Below are 10781 nucleotides of genomic sequence, written 5' to 3'. Positions count from 1 at the left end.
GAGGTCTCACATTCCATCATCTCATTCCACTCACATATCATTTAAAACTAATATATACAATTGAGTCTCATATTCCACTAACTTTCTTCCATCCACTTTTCTTAAAATTTATTAAAACCCGTGCCGGAAAGAAATGGAACTCCTATTCGTGGACGGAGGGAGTAGCACATAGCTTGCTTGCGTAGCACAAGATTGAGTACATCCAAATATGGAGTGCAATTTGATACTCTTCACCATCTTTGAGTAGATAAATAAACTAAAGATGACTGACTACTAAACTTGTAATGACCAGTCAAGTAATATGGAGTAACACCGTTCATTCACATTGATCATTTTGAGAAGTCTGGTTCTGGATGCCTGGAGCTTGCTTTCATACAAAAATGCTCTCTAAATCATGTTCAAGTATATTAAGGGCAAAACCCTTGTGCAGACTAACCAAAATCCTCATTATGAAAATAATAATGGTAATACATTGTATATGGTGGTGTGTTAAAAAGAAAAATAATGTTGAAAACTGTTACAGCCCATCTGATGCCTACATATATACAAAGTAATCTTAAGTGCTACAAAAACTACAACATATATGGCCGATGCAATTTAAAATATAGAATGCAAGATGCCTCAAATATCCAACATGATATATAGGCTTCTTCAACCAGAAAACGGAAGTATCCTTCACTACTAATTGCTGGTCCACCTTCTCTTTCGCGCTGGCCTCTCCGATTTGATCTCTGAATCTGCCCGTATCTCAGGCCCACTCTCCATCTCCTTCACTGCAACCGCGTCTTTATCGACAGGCAGGGGAAGCTTGAAACGCTCACTTCGTTTCTTCAACTTGGCAACGGTATCCAAGTGTTTGTCCTCGACGGTCCCTGCTTTGTTCATTTCTGGGCCAGCTTCTTGGTTATCCACAGCAGGCGGCTGTGGTTTGTCTTCTATCTTTCCTGGAGGGTCTTCACGTGCCACACTACTGGTGTGCGTGTCTCGATCTCTTTTCTTCAAAGAAGATGCAGTGGGGGCTATGCCAAAATCCCTCTCCTTGTGGCTAGTCCACCGTTCCAATTTGGATCGACCCCTTTTCGAGTCAGGTTGTTCTTCGTCGGTTGAAGCCTCTTCTTTCTGCTTTCGAGATGATTGGTGATTTGCAGGACCATGGCCACTCTGCTGCTCAGTTCTGCCTCTCAAGTTTGCCTGCACGCATTAACCAATTGCAAAAACAGTAGTGCTATGTCAGACATGTTGGTACATATATATCGATTCCAATATTGGTAATAAGCCTTGCCACTGCCGGCCATAACAATTTTAACAATCAAAACCAGGCCATCGCTACCTGATTTCATCAGTTGGCATGTATCAAGTACCGATTATGAGCTTCCTACTTAACAATGGTAAAGGACGATGCAAAGTAAAGACCAGCAACGAGTCTGGGTTCATGAATCGTTATTAGATGGGATATCAGAAGAAAGCAAGAAAGGAAAGGATGGTGTCATAAGCATACTGTGTGATATCTAATATCTAGGAGAACGGTAAACTGTTCTCTAACAGGGATATCGAAAAGAGTTGTTCTTCCAGAAAATATATCAATTTGATAGTAGCCCATTCGGAACCTTTTTTTATGGCCTCAGCTTTATTTAAGGGGTGATCTTTACAAAATTTACAGAGATTTTTAGTAATTAATACAGATGTTGTCAAACAATCAATTGTAGCATACAGAGTTGGGTTTCTCTAAATCATAGAAAGATACATATGAAATACAAACAAAATAACAGAGTTTTGCCAATGGACACCAACAATAGTAAACCAAGTCACTAATTACAAAACAATTATTCTTTCCTTTCCACCAGTCATGATGATCCGATGAAAACAGTCAACATAAAATCTTGGTATAAATTGACTTGTGATCATATGATATTTCAATGAATTTTGAAGTGGTTGGCTCAAAGAAACACATACCTTCTCATTTATCCGGCCGCCATCTTCATCCTGATTCCTCTTGGAAGGTATCAAGGAGCTTTGATCTCCACTGTCTGATTCTCTACTCTTTCGACTAGCTTCTTTTCTTTTGTATTCATGTGCCCTAGAAGTATCAGAACCATAGGCAGCACGATCATCCCAATTGCTAGTCTTGTCATATCTTGTTCTTTTCTCATCAATGCTGAGTTGATTTCCACGAGCATAAACATCGTCGTGGCTCCTACGCTGTGAAAAATTATCATTTTCAATTCGATCCCTTTGCTTGAGTTGATCACTATGCCGACCTACATCCTTAGGATGGTAATCTCTGCTGGATACTTTATAGTCATCATTCCCTCTTGAATGACTTGGCCACGTTTTATCTTCAGCAGCCCTCCCACTCCTTGTCACTGGCCGTGTTTCTTCTCTTTCTCTCTTCGACAAAAGGTCATCTTGCTTAGTTCTATGCCATTCAGCACGCTCTCTTGGCCTTTCATTTCTCTCCCTTTGGGATGATACCCCTTCTTTTTGACGAGCAAAAGGCACCTCATCATCCTTTGATCTACCTTGCTCATCTCTTTTGAGCATATCAGAGCCATCATCTCTGTCTCTTTTCCTCCGCACACTACTTCTGTGATTTTGAGAATTATCATCTTTTTCAGCATTCGTCTGTCTGACATGTGACTCTTCTTTTCTTCTGGTGCTATGAAGGTCATGGTCACCTACTCTTTCACTCCGGCCTTTAAGATGATCATCCCTATCTCTTTCTCTAGATCCTATGGAATCCAATTCATGATTAGTCCCCCTCCAACTGCCATTATCCAACCGATTTCTTGGTAGGTGATGTTCGTCTTTCTCAGTCTTATCTTTTTCTCTAAGCTTATCTCGATCTCTGGAGCTGATTTCACGACCATGGTCCCTCTTTCTCTGGTCTTCAAGTCTTGTTCTTCTGCCACGATGATCCTCATCTCTCCGATTCCAGGTTCCTTCGGATATATCACTACCCTTCCTCCAGTCAGCTCTGCCAGCTTTTGCATGCAGATGAAGTGATGAGTTAGCATCCCCACCTCTACGTGAAAAAGAATCTTCTCTCCCTTTACCCACCATGCTCTGCCTTCCAGCTTCGTCTCTATCATAGTGATCTTTCCTATGAGCATAGTCCTCGTCTCCTACTTCTCTCCTGATGTTATCCTGAAGGGCATCATCGTCAACATCATCTGAACTATGATGATGTTCACTGCTTCCTGATCTTATTTTGCTGTCATTACTCCTTGCAGCCTTTGAATCTTTCCCATCATCATACTCATGTGGAGGTTGTCCTACGGGTAAACTTAGCTTTTGTTTCTTTGTGGAATTTGAAATTCCATCTTCACGTTTACCCCTCTCTGATGCATCTGAAGCCATTTCCTCCCTCTCCATATTAAAGCTTCTATCATCCACCACGGAAGCATCATTATCCCTGAAATCATTATAATTTATGGATAAAGTATACAGACACACTGGTGTAAGTCATTTGATTTAGAATCTGGCATTGACATCAAATATGCACTTTCTCAGGCTCATTCTTCTTGGATAAACTATAGTGTACAATCTGGGAGTCATACTTAAACTTTTTTGTGATGGTCAATCTGGTTGCTCAAACTATTTGTTTTTTTTTTTGTAAATGAACCCCAGATAAGAGTAGCCACAATAAGTCTTATTGTATGCAAAAAAATTCCAGTATCCTCCTAAAATAAAGCAAATAGTGAATACTAGTACTAACAATATCATGAACTCTTCATTCTAAATCAATTTCAGGAAAGCTTAATACAAGAACCGTAATCAGCCAGAATTATGAGAAGCAACACAAATTACAAATCTATCTGAAATTGGTTATAGAAATATTTCTGTACCTCTCCTCTCGCAGGACGATATTCTCCTGATCAGAATGCGAATTTTCTGAAGGAAGATGTGAAACATCCTCTTTTGCAATACCATCATTATTGACAGTGTTCTTCGGCTGTGGTCTTCTTGATGCAAATTCTCTTTTATTATCAGTAAATGCAGGTGAATAGCTCTCCATATGGTCTGCATCATCCTGTTGAAGACTATCAGCTTCATCACCTCCTCGAACATGATCCTTTCTTGTAGTATCACCACTATCCAGCTGCTCTGATGTATCATCACCATCCATGGGACTCTGGCAGGCGATCTGTTTTACATGAGTTTAATCAGTTCTGTGGCACTGTTGACTTATGGTGTTGCACAGACACAGTAGCAAGATAATTGGCAGCTATGTGTAGAGGCTAACAACTGCTTACCTCAATAATAGCATCAATATCATGCATTCTTGGGCGCCTTGTATCAATTGATGGAAGACGATCACCAGAACCAGTTTCTACTGGAATAGGTCTGCCAACAGGCTGATTAAGAAAGAAAGCTAATGAGATGTGTATCTGTAGTCTGATTTAATGATGACATACCACAAAGTGTAAGGACCCAATTAACAAAATGGAAGTCTAAGAACACAATAAATAAAGGAACCACCGAGCAAATATAAGGATCCAATTACAAAAATAACAAGAAAGCTCAAGGTTCTATTGCTAAGATAAACTACTGAGTATAAAGCAAAAAACACATACAAGAGAAGGTCGTTCACGTGCAGCTGCTCTTGCTAAGTCATTCGGACCATCATCAACCTTTCCATGACTTGCTTTTAGAGAAGAAGTATTATCTTGGATACCAACTGCAGCTGCAAGCTCTGGCGGAAGATCTGGATCATAATCCTAGATTTGAACACCGAACAGGACTTGTTACAGATACACTCAAGAACATATAGCATCACAGAATCCACGGCATTATTTTGAACTATAACCAAACACTTACTACATACACCTCTATCAGACAAAAAACTACTTCAACATGTAAAAACTACAACATTACCTGTTCTGCCCTTCCGCTCTCATAAACACGAATTTTGCTTTGCATGGTCATCTCAAGCCTGAGTTGTTCCTACAGATATCAAATTCACTTTAGCTGCCACTATCTTAAAATAACCAACAAACTTGAGAAGCTAATTACCAGTTGTTTGCAGTACTCTCTCCAACTATCCTCATTCAAACCAAAGTTGAAAAAGTCAGACACATCTACACCAGGAAGTTTCCATGGCTTTTCTTCAAAACTATCAATATCAACTTCAAAAATTGTCCTGAGAATATGAAGATATTCAGGAGGCATCATTATTACATATCAAGTATGGAATCAGCAGGATATTGGTACTATTACTATCCATATAAAGAGGACCTAATAAAGCATTCAGTTCCCAGTTACAATTTAAGATTAGGTTGAATTTCACCAAAGGCATTTTCGCACTTTGTGCGTCTTCTATGTTACACACCTTGCAACAGCCAAGGACTGCACCTTTTACAGCTATGGTAGAATTGACGCTTTCAAATGATGTAACCAAAATTAGGATTATCACATTATCTTCCATGTTTTCACATATCCCTGATCCGAGACTATTGCATGATCAGCATTCCCTCCATCCCCTAAAATTAGGGACTTTGGTGACGGCACGGGTTTTAATGCAAAATTGGTAAACTATAAGAGAGAATGAGAAAAGTAGTTTAAGTAATGTTAGTGAATAGTGAGACCCACTCATTAACAGTGTAATGTGAGGTGAAAATGTTTCTAATTTTGTGGGACAGACTGCAAAAGAAGAAATCTTTTGGGGACGGAGGGAGTATATTTATAGACTGGATTTCTAATAGCGCGATTGACAGAAAGCTTCCAAGACTATAATCTTACTTGTGTGAAGGAAGAGTAAAATCCAATCCACTTCCATAACCACGACCTGCTGAATTAACTCCCCAAGCTGGAGGATGGAACCCTTTCTGAGGCAAGGCCCCTTTCATTCCTGCCGGTCTCCAATCACCTCTTCCACGTCCTGCTGGAGGCCCCATGTTGATGGGTGGACGAACTTGACCTGGGATTCCTCCAGGAGCTGCTGGAGGGAATGGTGCTGCACCAGGTCTCACATACTAAGCAGTTCCCATAGAGAGAAAGACATGTAAAATGGTTAATGGTTGGTAATCCAAGATTCCAGAAATGGCAAGAACTACAATAGGAATAGGAACAGCAACAGAAATATTGATATAAAAAAACACAAAATTTAATAAATGCATTAAGTCCAAATCGTTCATATTACTATGCCAACATGTAAGGCAGTATTTCCTAAGTAAAGTAGGCAATTATATTGCATACACCTAGGAGCAAGCTACTTTAATTTGCTAAGTGAATTTCTATATGACCAGAGAATAATTGCTAGAATTGTTTTCCATTGTAGAACCTCTAAGAAGCTTTGAGTTACAAGGTTCATTGATATGTTATTATATAAATATAAATTATATACTCCCTTCGTCTCGTGCTACTTGAGGCATTTCTTCTGGGCATGAGATTTAAGAAATTGATGTTTAAAGGTTAAGTGGAGAGAGAATAAATTATGAAAGAGAATAAAGCAGGAGAGAGAAAGAGAGAGTAAAGTAGAGGAGAGAATCAAGTTTTTGCAAAAAAAAAAAAAGAAATGGGGCAAGTAGTTGGGACGGCCCAAAATGGAATATGGAGCAAGTAGCATGGGACGGAGGGAGCATATAGATAGAAAGATAGTTAGATATAGATAATTTAATTGCTATACATTCTTCAGGCTGAGATTTGAATTCGTTGAAGTAAAGATGAGGGGGAACAAGTTGCCACAGTAGCTTGCTTGTCTACCACAGAAGCTTGACAGCAATCAAAAAGAAAATCCAATTTGAGGTGCAAATGAGCAATCTCTCAATAGATAAATAACTACGCAATCATACTTTCTTTACTCGACCTTTTGCAAATCACATAGTTAAACAGCTTGAACTTGAAATAAAGTATAGTTTTGTGCAGAGACATGGACCCAGCATGCTCTAGTAGCCAGATGTTATAATATTATCATTCAATATGTATTAAGGAGTTGGGTATTGTGTGCATTGAAACAGAGTGCCTTTTTTCATCTCTATCTCATGCTTTGTTGGATTCATGAGTAAAAGAGGCATAATCTTATGGGTCACAGTCCCAACTTTGTGTTGGCCTCTTTGGATAGAACAGAAAAGGAGAATTTTCCAGTATTCTCAGGTCAGGTGTATAGAAGATGTGAAGTGTGACTCAGGGTAAAATTTATGGTTGCATAGGATTCTAGACCGCAAAGTCTTCAAGGGTTTGTTGTCTCTAATATTAACAAACTCTGGAGTAGTATCAATTTAATTCAATACTGATCTAGCTTATGATTCATCATCCATTCATACTAAATTCCCTTTTTAATTAATAAAGGCTTCTTTGTTTCTTATACAAATATGTCAGAAAATAAAGAATGCTTGCAATTGAGTTGTGTAGATCTTTATGGGTTAAAAAGACAGGTTCTAGATGAGCAAGCACCGTGGTGCATGAAATGCCAAAACAGACTGGCTAGTTATCCTTAACGCAACCCTGTATATATATAGGTATATAAACATCAGGTCCCTGCATTTTTCATGGTAACACTTTTTTCAGTTCATCTTACATGGAAGGAGAAATGCGCTTATCTACTGATAGATTCGCCCAGAAAGAGAAGTGTCCAAGAGGTGTTGTCCTCCATTAACATCTCCATCAATATGTGGATGCAGTCGAAAAGAGCAACCAAATAATATAGTCTAAGCAACTGACATGTGTATGTCTCAATTAGCAGCAGAAATCAGAGTTCCGACAGCATCATAAACGAGATAAATTAAAAAAAGAAAAAGATATATGAAGAAAACATGTAACTTCATTAATAAGAGAGAGTTTAAGATCAATGTTGTTTAGTATCCACAATATTGCTGATCATCTTCAGCATCACTAATATGTATAGATTCACTACAAAAGCACTACAATTTCAACTAGAATGCAAAATACATCGTATGCGCTCATCAAACAAGATGCTGACCTTGAACTGTGAAGAGAATGGGTGATGATACGCATGATTGCTGTACGCAACCTTTGGCTGTGCAGCTGCGGAAGCAGCCCCACCTCCTCCACTTGCCTTCGTGGTGTCTCCTAAATCCTTCTCCCTGTCGACTCCAGATCCCCCTTCCTCACCGCCCCACTCTTGCTCGTCCACAGTCCTCGGTGCCTGGTGATGAGGGTCCCCATTATCCGCGGCAATCACCAAGGGCTCTCCATCTTCATCATCCTCGTCAATCACTCCCGGCATCCTCTCCATCCCCATCGGCCCGTGGTGGGTGTCGTTGAGCACTATCTGCAGATCATCATCACTCTCTTCACTGTCCCACCCATCCTCGATATTCGTAGCCCCGGGATTCTGTACCCCTCCCGAAAGAAGCCCTGGGATCATCTGTTGCGAACCAATTTCACCAGCATCATTCAACAAATTCATAGCATCTCCCCCTTGAACTGCAGTAGCATACATCTCCACATCATTGTTCGTTAAGTTAGGATCATTCTCCATCAAGTCCCCTTCCTTATCCTCCCTTTCTTCCACAATTATATTAATATCATCATCATCATCATCAATATCCGCCCCCTTCTCCAAAACCCTAGCCTCAAACCCCGAACTATCACCCCCCTTTTCAGCTAATCCATCAATCCTTTGGTGTGAATCCGAATTCAAATCAATTTGCCTAGGTTGAAGAACGGTTTTTTTCCAGAATCAAGGCGTCCGAATTCCTACCGGGATTCAAATTAGGATTGAGCTTCGCCGTGGTCGAATCCGAAGCTCCGTAGAGAATCTCCTCATCGTCGCTATCGATGTTGGGATCGATCGGCGGCGTCGGCGGCGCCTTCCCTGCAGCAGATTGTTGGAGGGGGCGGAGGACATCTGTGTAGAGATCTCCGAACTCGTCGACGTCCTCCATGAACGCGCGCGCAGGTCACAAGGAGAAATGGAAGGGTTTTGGGCAAATGGTTAGTTAGCTAAAAAAGGGAGCTTTGATTTTTCATTTATGCGTTCACAAATCATCCCAAAAAAACAAACCTAACTTGTAGTTTTATCATATAAGCTTTTTCAAATTCATAATTTTACGGGTAATTACGTATAAAATGTTTTACCTTTGTTTTAATTTAGTATAAAAAAGATTAAGTTTACATATTACATACAAAACGTTTACTAATTGTTATAAAATAATACATTCCGTCAAGTCTCCACTAACACCGTTACTTCTTATTATATCATACATACAAAAAGTTTCACCAGTGTTTCAGATTTGTATAAAAAGTTTTAAATTAAAACATTTCATTAATTATATCAAACAGTTATTTTTATTACTCACAAAAATGAAAAATACAGAGAAAAAAATTCACCACTCTTCACCATCAAATTAGCGAATTGCATTTTATTGTTTAAGATTTCTCATATGACAATGGTGAATACAACTAAAAAATATTAAATCTTTTTTGTAAAAAATAAATATTGACTTATTAATTGTTCGAAGCTCAAATTAGTCATTTTATAAAGATGAAATATGAACTTATTTTATACTATTTTCTATAAAGAACAATATAAAAAAGAGTATATTGAGAGACAATTAGCCCGCAACCCGTGGGCTGGCCCGAATAGCCCGCTAAATTTACAGGGTAGGACAGGAAATTTCTAGCCCGATAAAATCAAAACCTAATAAGCATGCACCCGATTAACCCGCAACCCGTTAGGGCCAGACCCGAAAACCCAATAAAATTTATATTATTCTATTTTTTACTCCTAATTCGAAACTTCATTGACTAATTTTATGATATACTAGATAACTAAAAAATAACTTTCATTTTTATATTAAATATACCAATTATATATTGAGTTTTTATTAATATTATAATTTTTAAATAAATTAAACTCAAAATATTTAAATTTCTAAAACATGCATTAAAATTTCACGAAATATCTCAAATATTAGTATCTGATCATAGTTATAATTGACTTTAAGCATATATCTCAAATTTATCATAATTAAATATTTTATATTTTTTAAATATAATTAATTTTCATCATGATTTATTGGATTGTTCGCATCTTAATCTTATCGGTAGAAACTCCATTAACCCGCTTTTATAACCCGAAAGAAATCACAACCCGGTTAGCCTGCACCCGATTAACCCGCAACCCGATGGGCCGGCCTGATTGACATCCCTAATAATTATTTATGTTTTTGGAAAACAAAACATCATCAAAGCTAACAAAATTTAGATCTTCATTGTCTACAAACTATTTTATTTTGTTATAGCAAAATTTGGTAATTTACAAAATCTTATTGTATGAGTTATAGATGACAAAAGTGAAAAACATTGTAATATAAAGTCAAAATATCAGTACAATGTCCACAAATCAATCACTAAATCATTTTATGAGTACATTAACAAAAAAAAATTTAAAAATTGCACTTAAATTGCAAACCAATTTTTATTTGTCAAAAAATGATATTAAATAAATTTGAAGTTTGATGTGTAAGGTAGATTTATTTCAATTCCCAAATATTTGGGTGCCTTCAACTGTGGAGCATTTGTTGCTGAAATTGTGAGAGTATTTCATTGAACGGAGCTTTTTAAAGGGTGTATTGGACAACTCAAATTTTTCAATAAGTGTGTGGTTTGTTTTCTCCATTCATACTTAAGGTAATGCTTTTTTGGCAAACATGTTTAGAGTGTCGGGGCGGCGCGCCGGCCGCCCCCAATCCGCCGCCGCCCCGCCGGCCTATAGTGCGAGAATCATCCGCCCCGAGGCGGACGAATTTTTTGGGGCGGACGGCCCTTCGGCGAGAAGAGTGCGAGGACGCGCCGGGGGGAACCGCCGCGCCGGCCTA

The 10781-nt window shown here is 38.5% G+C and overlaps 1 pseudogene; it reads right to left on the bottom strand.

The window, feature by feature from the left end:
- Positions 1 to 425: 425 nt before the first annotated feature.
- On the bottom strand, positions 426 to 8925 carry LOC121751691 (annotated as a pseudogene).
- Between the last annotated feature and the right edge of the window lie 1856 nt (positions 8926 to 10781).

This window comes from Salvia splendens, chromosome 10 (genome assembly GCF_004379255.2).
Source record: "Salvia splendens isolate huo1 chromosome 10, SspV2, whole genome shotgun sequence".
In the NCBI taxonomy this organism is placed as follows: Eukaryota; Viridiplantae; Streptophyta; class Magnoliopsida; order Lamiales; family Lamiaceae; genus Salvia; species Salvia splendens.
The sequence above is the reverse complement of the archived record's forward strand: the minus strand, read 5'-3'. Positions and strand labels throughout refer to the sequence as shown.